This window comes from Macrotis lagotis, chromosome X (genome assembly GCF_037893015.1).
Source record: "Macrotis lagotis isolate mMagLag1 chromosome X, bilby.v1.9.chrom.fasta, whole genome shotgun sequence".
Taxonomy (NCBI): domain Eukaryota; kingdom Metazoa; phylum Chordata; class Mammalia; order Peramelemorphia; family Peramelidae; genus Macrotis; species Macrotis lagotis.
The window spans coordinates 566,567,653-566,578,602 of record NC_133666.1 but is presented as its reverse complement, the minus strand read 5'-3'; positions in this window follow the sequence as shown (position 1 = coordinate 566,578,602).

Below are 10,950 nucleotides of genomic sequence, written 5' to 3'. Positions count from 1 at the left end.
CCTCCTTTTTCTCCTTTTTCTCCTTTTTTTCTCCTTTTTCTCCTTCCCTCCCCTCCCCTCCCCTCCCCTCCCTTCACCCTTTCCTTTGTCCTGACCTTTTGTCTCCAAAAGAGCCTTGGTGTACCTGAAAAAAAATAAAGTTGGAAAAATGTTAGAACAGAATTTTGATTGCTATATTCCTCTTTCCCATCCAGCTGGATGGCCTCAGTGGCCACTGATGGCATGATCACTCCAGATTAAAACTACATTGAAGGGATATATTCTCCACTTTTTCTGTCTGAGAAACAGACAGCTAGGCCTCCTCGTGGAATCCTAAAAAAATCATTTGTTTTTTTTTTTCCTGTAAGGGGAGCAGAGAGCTCACCATCAAGATTATCTCATTACAGTTAGCCCTTCCACATTGCAACTTTCCCTATCACAGCTTCACTATATCATGGGTTGACATAAGAAACTAAATGGGAATTTGGGAGGAGTTTTGTAGAAGTTGTGGATGGCATGTGAAGACCAGCAGATGACACAGAAAAATTTGGAAATTACAATATATGTGTAGTATGCATAATATCAACATAGTTTATTTTCAATGCCATAATAATTCAAACTTCTCTGGTATAAAGGGAGGACTAAAAAATCTTTATGTGAACTTTCCATACTGTGGGGTTCTGTGCCTTTAATCTCTATAATGTAGAAGGGATAATTGTAATGAGCTTTAATTAAGTTCCTAAATAAAGTATGTCCAGGGATTTTTCTAAGCCCTGGGAATACAAAGACACAAATGAACAATCTTTTCCTTTATAGAGCTTATAGTCTATTGGGGTAGAAAATACAAAATATAAGCACATGAGAATTATGTTTAAAAATTAAAGATAATTTTTGAAGAGGTGGAACAGTATTAAGTCTAATCTCTTCATTTGAAAGATGAGGAAACTGAGACACAGAGTTATAAAGAAAAGAAACTAGCCTTGACACCAAGGAAAGCCTTAACTTGTCTCAGAAATATACAGATTATATGTGACCCTGGTCAAGTCACTTAAAACCTCAGTTCGCTAAGCATCTCTTTTAACATAAGTTGCAGAGAAGAGAATGTCTTTTCCAGAGAATTCCCTGTATCAACAAAATCATGGAAGCAGTCTCTATCCCTATATTTTTGAAGAAAACTCATCGTTCTAAGAAGTAGGAAAGAGAAAGGAGTGTATTTCAGGCACAGTGGACAATCTGTGTAAAGATACAGGAAAAGAAAAGAAAATAATGTATATGAGGAATGAGAAAAAATCCTGAACTCTAGTGAAGTTGGAAAGCTGGGTTGAGCTCAGGTTATAAGGGACTTTAAATGCCAATATAAGAATTTATATTTGAGTTTAGAGATAATAGGGAGACAATGAAGTTTACAGAGCAGAGGGATTCTTATGCCTTTATTCTGTTCTTTTGGAAGCCTAATGACTTATAGATCTATAGTTTTAGAGATAGAAAGGACTTTAGAAGCCATCACAATTTTAAGTGACTTGTCTAGGGTCAAACAGATAATAAATCTGAGACAAAATATGAAGTCGTATCTTCCTGATCCAAGTCCAGGATTTCATTGGAGAGGTGAGGGAATATGGACATGCAATATTGTCTATGTAGTCAGATGACATGATCGCAGCTATTGATTTCATTTAAATATTCTTTGTGTGTGTGTGTGTGTGTGTGTGTGTGTGTGTGTGTTGTGTGTGTGTGTGTGTGTGTGTGTGTATGGTATGTTTAGAAATGATAGTGATTTAAATTCAGAAGACATTAATAGTTCTTTTATGTTCAAAAGTGTATTTTACTGTTTGTATTGATCTTTACATGTATTATTGCCAAATTTGCATGTGTAGACTTTATATATTGTTAACATTTGGTTATTTGTTGATATCACTTAGATCTGTATAATTAATGTGGAGAAAAGTCAGCCATTTCAGACTGTGGTCAAAGGCCAACTCTACATATTTCTGTTCTCCTTAGATAACTCTAGACAAACTTAGATTGAATTCTATCATGCATATTTAGAGAGATTTCTAGTATGTTATTATTCCTTTAATCTTTTTATATTAAATTGTTTTTAAATGAATTAACTTATAATTACCTTGTACCTCCATCACTTGAAAAATGGAAAACAAAACCCATTTTATATGCTTTTTATTCAAAGACAATGCCACCAATGGATGCTATATGGTACCTGAGTACACAGTTTCTGTTTTGGCCAGACATTGCATGCATGATTAGCAAATCTTGTTGCTGCTTGCAGCTCTAGTTTCAGATTCATTTTCTTTCCAGTCCTTGTCTTTCAGCTACAGAGACTCCCCAGTAGGCAACACACAATTGGGTTTATTTGAAATTGTGCCACAATGAGTCCTGAAAGGAATATATGCACTATCCTAGCAATGAATATGAGATAGAAATCAGAAAGCAGTCAATCAGCAAGCATTTATCAAACGTCTACAATATGCCAGACTCTGTGTTAATCTCTGGGGAAACAAAGAAATGCAAACAACAATATACAAATATACTATATACAACATTAATTAGATATAATTAATAGAAAGATATCCCTAGAATTAAGGAGGGCAGTACAATAAATTGAGAAATAGTATGGTGGGGACGTTGACTGTCTTGCATGTAAACTTTTGGTAAAGTAATTAAGGTCAAACTCCGAGAAAGGAAAGGCTTTAGACATCACCACTTTATTTTATAAATTAGGCTACTGAGGCCCCGAGAGGTAACTTGACTTGCTCAAAATCACACTACTAATAAATTTTGAAAAAAGGATTCAAGCTTTTGTTTTCTGATTATAGATGCAAGACAATCGACATCTCTCTCACCCCACACACTGCTTCTCAATTATTGTACTGCCCTTTTTAATTCTAGGAATATCTCTCTATCAATTATCTCTAATTAATATTGTATATAATATATTTGGTAACATTGCATTACCAGACTAGTCATATCTTAATCCTTGACAACACTTTCTAAGTATGTCCTTTTCCTTTCAGTTTTGCCTGTGCCAATAATTAATGGATCCTGGTAGTCAAAGGTCCCAGAATACCCACAGGGCCTTTCCCAAGTACTGAAGAGAATACTTACCATTTTTTTAACTTATAATATTTACCTAGTCTCCCACTCTTCGCTGGTTTAGAATCATAAGCTCTTTTGAGAAGAGAGAAAGAATATCATTTTGTATATTGAGATCCAATTTTCTTGCTAGACTGGAACAATTAGAGTCATTTTCTATGTCCCTGACCTTCATTCTTCACTACTTATTACACAATTTAGAAAATGCCCTCTTTTCATTGATTCCTATTATAGGGATCCCTCCAGATGACAAGGCAGTCACCTCTTGGTGCTAGACAACTCTTTTCTTTCTTTCTTTCTTTCTTTCTTTTTCTTTTTCTTTTTTTTTTGCAAGGCAATGGGGTTAAGTGACTTGCCCAAAGTCACACAGCTAGGTTATTATTAAGTATTTGAGGAGGGACTTGACCTCAGGTCCTCCTGACTCTAGGGCTGGTGCTCTATCTTTTATGCCACCTAGCTGTCCCCCAGTGCTAGACAACTCTTTTTCAAAAAGTCTAAATAAATTTCAACCCTGTATGCTATCCTCAGTTAAGGGTTGGGATCAATGAACCACATACTGAGCTATCTATCCCCTTTTAGTGTCTGTCTTCCTTCTCTTCCTTGTAAGTAGGAACAAAGTTTTGTTCCTTGTTATCTGATGGCAAACTCTCTTGCAGCACAATCTTAACTACCACTTCAACACCTGAGTGAGGCTATGTGAACTTGGGAAATTGAACCTTGCCTAGTTCCAGACTAGTCATGATTCATTCATGCCAGAAGAACTAACAGGGCTACCTTTATTTTATAAGACAGAGCTGAAAAATGTCATCTAGTCCAACCTCCTCTTTTGACAAATAAAGAAATTAAGAATCAAAGAGGTTAAGAAAAATTTTCAACTTCATAATCACTCAATCAATTGACAAGAGTTTAAATAGTACTTACAATGTATTGTGCTAAATGCTGAAGTTATAAAGAAGAAGCAGAGTTCCTGACCTTAAGGCACTTACATTGTAATGGGGATTATCATACACACTCACACACACACACACACACACACACACACACACACACACACAGATGTATATACATATCTTATTCATGCCCCTCCTTCTCTCCTCTAACACTGCTACCACACTGTGAAGGTCCCCATCACTTCACATCTTCTCATCTCAACTAACATATTGTTATATCATTTTGGTTGATATCCCCTACTTCAAATCTCTCCCCACTCTAATCTCTACTCAATTTAACCATCAAACTAATCTTTCTTAAGCACAGGTCTCATCATGCTTGCCCCCTTATTCAATAAATTGGTAACTCCTAATTCAATAGAGAGGTTATAACCTTGAGAATCAAATGTTTGATTCTCTGTCTCTTATAATACTTCAAACCTTGACCTCTTCCTACCTTTATAGTTTTCTTAATACCTCATTTACTTTTACATATACTTTCATCCAATGGTAAAGGTCTTATTGTACCTTAAATGCTACACTTCTCTCAATTCTGAATATTTTCATTTTGTCCTCTATGTCTAGAACTCTCTCTGCCTCTCTCTCTGTCTCTCTGTTTATCTCTCTGTCTCTCCATCTCTCCTGTGTCTGTGTCTGTGTCTGTGTCTGTGTCTGTGTCTGTGTCTGTGTCTGTGTCTGTGTCTGTGTGTCTGTGTCTGTGTCTGTGTCTGTGTCTTTCTCTCTCTCTCTACCTTTGCCTCCTGGTTTCCCCAAACTTACTTTAAATATCAACTAAAGTGGTCCATTCTGCAATGAGCTTTTTCTATTCCTCCATTTTATTGGCTTCTCTCCAAGATTATTCCCTAGTTTGTCCTGCATTCATCTTACTTGTCCATGGCTACTTATATACATATTATCCCTCATTAGTCTGTGAATGCCTTGAGAACAGGGATTGTTTTTGTTGCTGCTTTTTCTTTATTTTGCCAATGTATACCTGACCAGTAATAGGTATTTAATCAATTCTTTTTGAATTAGTCATATAATAATCATAACACACAAGTTAAATACAGACTTCATTAAAGTTATTCTTAAAAGAGATGATGCTAGCAACATTCAAGTAGTAAGAAGGAGACCCCAAATTCAAACGGAGTTTCTCTGGGACCATATTCAAAGTTTTTGTTATTGTACCTATTTTTGTCATTCTACTTATTTTATCAAACTGCCTATTCAGTTGCCAGTAACACTCCAAATGGTAAATTTAGTCATGACTTAGTCATGACTATACCTTGCTAAAGTCAAAGTATGGATTCAAATTCTGATTACCCCATCATTTTATTGATGCACTTTGTATGAGAGAACAACTAATTGTATGTTGCATTTGTTATTGTATATTTTAGAATATTTAATGTCAATACAGCACAAGAATAGTTGCTTTAATACATTATAACAAAATTTTTATATCTAGTTTTAACTAGATATCTAGAAATCTGAGCATCCATACAATAAATTGCCATGGAAATTGACACAGTGATTCATCTTTTTAAAGAAAAGAAAAGGAAAGAATTTCCTCTACTGGCATATTACACAGCATCTTTGTCTATAATATAATTTGGGTTACAAAAATAAGTTTCAAGTAAATGGACAAACTTCTTGGACCTACATTTATTGAGTTTTTATTTATTATAAACATTATTTATAATAAAACTAATTTATTAAGCAAGGTTGTCAAGAAAATAAAAATCTCACAGAAGTAAAAATAAAGTTTTAACTATTCAACTATGACAAAATAATAAGCCATCTGAGTACTTGGTAGGAATTATTCTTTCATTCGTTCAGCAAAAATTCAGTGGCCTCCTACTATGTCCTGGACATGGTTTGATAGGGGAATGCACAAATCAATAATATAATCCCTGCCTGGAAAGAATTTACCACATAAACTTTTGTAGAATGCCTCAAGCAATTTAAATATATCTAACTGGAAGAGACTTTCCTTAGGAAATATAGATGCTAATAAACACAAAGATATATAAGAGAAGCCACTCAAGTAACCAAAGTTCACCAAAGTTACTTTCTTGCTCTCTCTGAGGTCACCATTGTCAAGTCTGCAATATAAATAAAGGATTGAGTTATTTAGTGGTAAAATGACTGGAATTAGAGTCAAGTTACTTTGGCTTGAAACCAAAATCTAACATTTATTAGCTTTGTGACACCGAGAAAGTAATTTAATCCTTTAAATCTCAGTTTCCCCAAGCTATAAAAATGGGAATAATCCATCTTGCTCTACCTATCTTCCAGGGCAATTATGAGGAAGGTGCTTTGTAAACTTTGAGTTATATGAATGCCAACTGTTGTATAAAAATCAGTTAATAAACTGGCTCAGGAACCCAGGCTACCTTTAGTTTTGTACTCTTACTTCAGACAATCTCAAAGAGAAAGACAAATTTGTGATTTTTCTCTGGGATCTTGGCAACAGTTTTTGCTTTCCTTACCTTAAATGAAATATTCTGCTTTTTTAAAGTTATGATTATTTTATTTTTAAATTTTATTTAAAACAAATACAAAAGAAAAAAACCATTGCTATGTCCATAGCAGAACATGGGAGGATTTAATATAAAACAATTAATGCCAATTTCACAAATATACAAATGCATACATATGCCCATTCATATACATAGATACCAATAATCATACAAATATATACATATATATTCATATGCATATGTAAATCTGTACTATGTTTATTTCCACTTGACCTCTGTTTTTCTGAAGAGAGATAGTATCTTTCTTCATAAATCCAAGTCTTTCCAGATTTTTCTAAATCCACCCACTCATTGTTTCCTACACCACAGTAATATTCCAACCTTATATTGTCTGGTTGTTTTAAATAATCCCAAACAATATTGATTAATATGACTTACATATAATGTAGTTTTCCTGTTTTTATCCTTTAGCTTTAACTTTTTCTGAGATCATGATTGCTACTGTTAATTTTTTTTAACATAAGGAATTTTTTTCCTAGTACTTAATTTATGTTTGTATGTATCTCTTATTTTTATAGCATTCCCTGAATGCAATGTATTGTTAGATTCAGATTTTTAATCTGCTATCTGTTTCCATTTTATGAGTGAATTCATCCAATTCACAATCTAAGATATAATTACTTATTTATTTTTCTTATCACTTTATTCTTACCCCTTCTCATCCTTTGTTTTACTTCTACTCCCTACCTTGCTTTCCTATCCCTTAACTTTCCCCAATCCAAGAATCTTTCTCATCCTCTCCTCACTCCCTATCCCTTGTCCCTTTGTTTCTACACATCCTTCTAACCCCCCCTTATCCTATTCCCTCACCCTCTGATTCAGTTCTCTCCATATCCCCTTACCCTCTTATTGCCTTCTGAATTTAAAATACTTTCAAACATACATACATACATATATATTTAACCCATTCCAATGAGAGTGGGGTTCCAGAATACCAGCCCCCTCCCCATCTACCCTCCCCATCTAATTCCTCTGTTTTACATTTCCATATATATATATATATATATATATATATATAAAAGTAAACAATTTGTCCTTATTGTAATTAGTCTTTGATGCTTACGTCTTGGCTATTGTATATCAAATTTTCTATTAAGTTGGGGTCTTTTTGCAAAAATCCTGAAAATCTGGCAATTCATCAAATGATCACTTTTTCATTCAAGATCACACTTACCTTTTTTGGGATGATATTTTTTTGCCACAATCCCATTACTTTTTCTCTTAAACATATAGTGTACCAAGATCTTTGGTCTTTTAATGTAGCTATTAAAAGGTATTCTAATTGTGGCACTGCTGTATTTGAATTGTTTTATCTTGTTGTTCATAATATTTTCTACTTAACCCAAGAGTTTTGGAATTTGACTATGATATTACTATAAGTTTTCCCACTAGAATTTCTTTCAGGTGGTGATTGGTGGATTTTTTTCTATTTTTATCTTTTTTCTATTCCCTTCAAGACAATTTGCTTTAATTATTTCTTGTATTATTGTATCAAGATTCTATTTCTGATCTTGACTTTCAGGTAATCTGTTTTATCTTCTTTATTCTTCACATCAGTTGTTTTTCTTATAAGATGTTTCACATTCTCTTCTTTTAAAAAAATCTTTATATTTTGTTTATTATTTCTTGGATCTCATAACTTTTCTGACTTCCTCTTCCCAATCATAATTTTCAAGGAATCATTTTCTTCCTTAAGATTCTAGATCTCCTTTTCCAGTTGACTGACTTTCTTTTCATATCTTCTTTTTTTCTTTAATTGCTATTATTTTCAAGAAACAATTTCCTTCTCTCTCTCTTATTTGATGTTTAAAATTTTTTTTAAGCTATTCTATGAATGACTTTTGGACAGGTATCCATTTGATATTACTTGGGGTAAGAGAGGATTTTTTTTGCTTCAGTTTCCTCCTCTGAAGATGAACCCCAGTCTTTTCTATTTCTTTTTTTGTTTGTTTTTGCAAGGCAAGGGGGTTAAGTGGCTTGTCCAAGATCACACAACTAGGTAATTATTAAGTGTCTGAAGCTGGATTTGAATTCAGGTCCTCCTGACTCCAGGGCTGGTGCTCTGTCCACTGCATCCCCTAGCTGCCCCCAGTCTTTTCTATTTCTATAGTAATTGTCTATGGTTGGGTTCTTTCATCCTTGTCTGCTCATTTAAAAAAACAGCAACTTGTTATTACATTATTGCCCCGCCTAATGATGATAATAATAAGTGCAAAAAAGTTTTATAAGAGTTTTAAGAAAAGAAAGATCTTTTGTAGGTGGGTATATCATGGATAATTTATAGAAGATGTAGTATCTGAGCTGGGTCTTATGGAAAAAAGAAAGATTTCATAAGGCAAAAGTCTTGAGGAATATCACTCTAAGCCTGAAGTATGATATGTGTACAGGTATAGAGGTTGAAAAATATGGAGGAAGATTGGAAAAAAAAAGCAAATTCTGCATGATCAGAATATAGAATTCATGAATAATTATGTGACAGTATTGAAAAATTTATTTGAAACAAACTTCTGGATGTATTTTATTTAAAACAGTAATGGGAATAATGGAAGGTTTTTGAACAGGAGAGTTATGGAGTCAGGCACAGACATTAGCAATATTACTTTTTCAGGATTCTGAAGGATGAATTGGAGGGAAAAGAGATGGGAGCCACTGAAATCATTTAGGAGGCTATAATAGTAGTAGAGGTTGAGATGCTGAGGGACTAAACTAGTGACAATGGGAGTCCTAGAAACAGTGTGAGTACAGAGATTTGGACAAATTCTTCTTTACCATGCAGAATCTATAGAACTTCAAGAATTTATTAGAAGAGAGAGTAATAAGAGATGATTCCAAGGGGTTAAACTTGGGTGACTGGGAGAATGGTGGTACCATCAATAGATGTAGAAAAGTTAGAAGTAGTGTGGGGGAAGTGATAATTGTCTTTGTCTCTGTTCTGTCTGTCTCAGTCACATATACACAATGAAACCCATAAAATATAAGAAAATTGGCAAGTAAGGAGGTAGAGAAGAGGGTCTAGATTTGGGTCTTTGGGCATACCCACAGCTCAGTGGCATGATTTTGAAATTGGAGCAGTAAAGGAGACTGAGAAACAATGGTAAGAGAAGAGAGAGGTTTCAGAAACAGTTGATGTGACAATCAATGGAAGACAGGAAGACATGTGATGAAGGACATGTGGAGAACTGTTGTCCACAGCAGTGGATTACTATTTGAATACTCATTATTTGGTACTAGAGAAAAAAAAAGAGTGGACATGATGTTAGAATTTTAAAATGAGAGCTAAGAGTGAATTGCTTTTTTTATCTCAGAAAAGAACTTGCTCGTATATGATCTGCATAGTTAAGAAAATGGGAGGGGGAGGCAAAGTGAGGGAGGTTTGAGAAGATAAAAATGGTTTGAAATTGCCACATATATATGCAATTCGGGAGGAATAAAATAATTGCAATGATGCAGCTGAGGTTAGAGAATAAAAATTTGCCAAGGGGAGGGTGTGACTTTTTCCAATGGAAGAAGAAGGAAAGGGAAGGAATTCAGTCTAAAAGTTAATGAGAAAAGACTTTTTAAAGAGGTGAAGTTTCGTGAGTAGTTTAGTAAAGGAAGAAGCAAAATGAATTAATTAGTCTGGGAAAAAAGGTGAACATCACAAAGGATCAAATTTCATTTTTATAGGAACTTCCTTTTATTTTATTTTATTTTTCCCCAGTTACATGTAAATACAAATTTTAACATTCATTTTAAAACTTTGATATCTGAGTTTTCTTCCTTCTTCCTACCTGATTCACCCTCATTGAGAAATCAAATTCTTTGATAGAGGTTAAAAATTTGGAGTCATGCAAAACATTACCATAATAGTCATGTTATGAAATGTAATACCTAGGGGACAGCTAGGTAATGCAGTGGATAGAGCACTGGCCCTGGAGTCAGGGGGAGCTGAGTTAAAAATGTGGACTCAGAATAATAATTGCCTAGCTGTGTGACCTTGGGCAGGTCACTTAACCCCATTGCCTTAAATAAATAAAAAATTAAAGAAAAAGAAATTCAACACCCTGCCCCCCACAAAGAGAACCCTCAAGAAAATAAAGTTAAAAAATTACATTTCAATCTGTATTCAGATACCATCAGCTCTGTCTTTGGGATTGATAGTGTTCTTTCCCATAAGGTCTTCAGAGTTGTGGGTCACAGCATTGCTGAGAAAAGGAGTCATCTACAACCATCAGTCTACAATGCTATTACATTGTATATAGTACATTTCCCATTGCATCTGTAAGTTTTTTACTAAAAGCATCCTGTTCATCATTTCTTATAGCAGAATAGCATTCTTTGATAGGAACTTGCTAACTTTTAGAGCTTCATGAAAGGTGAGCTTGCAGAGATTGGAAAGACCACTTTTTAATATT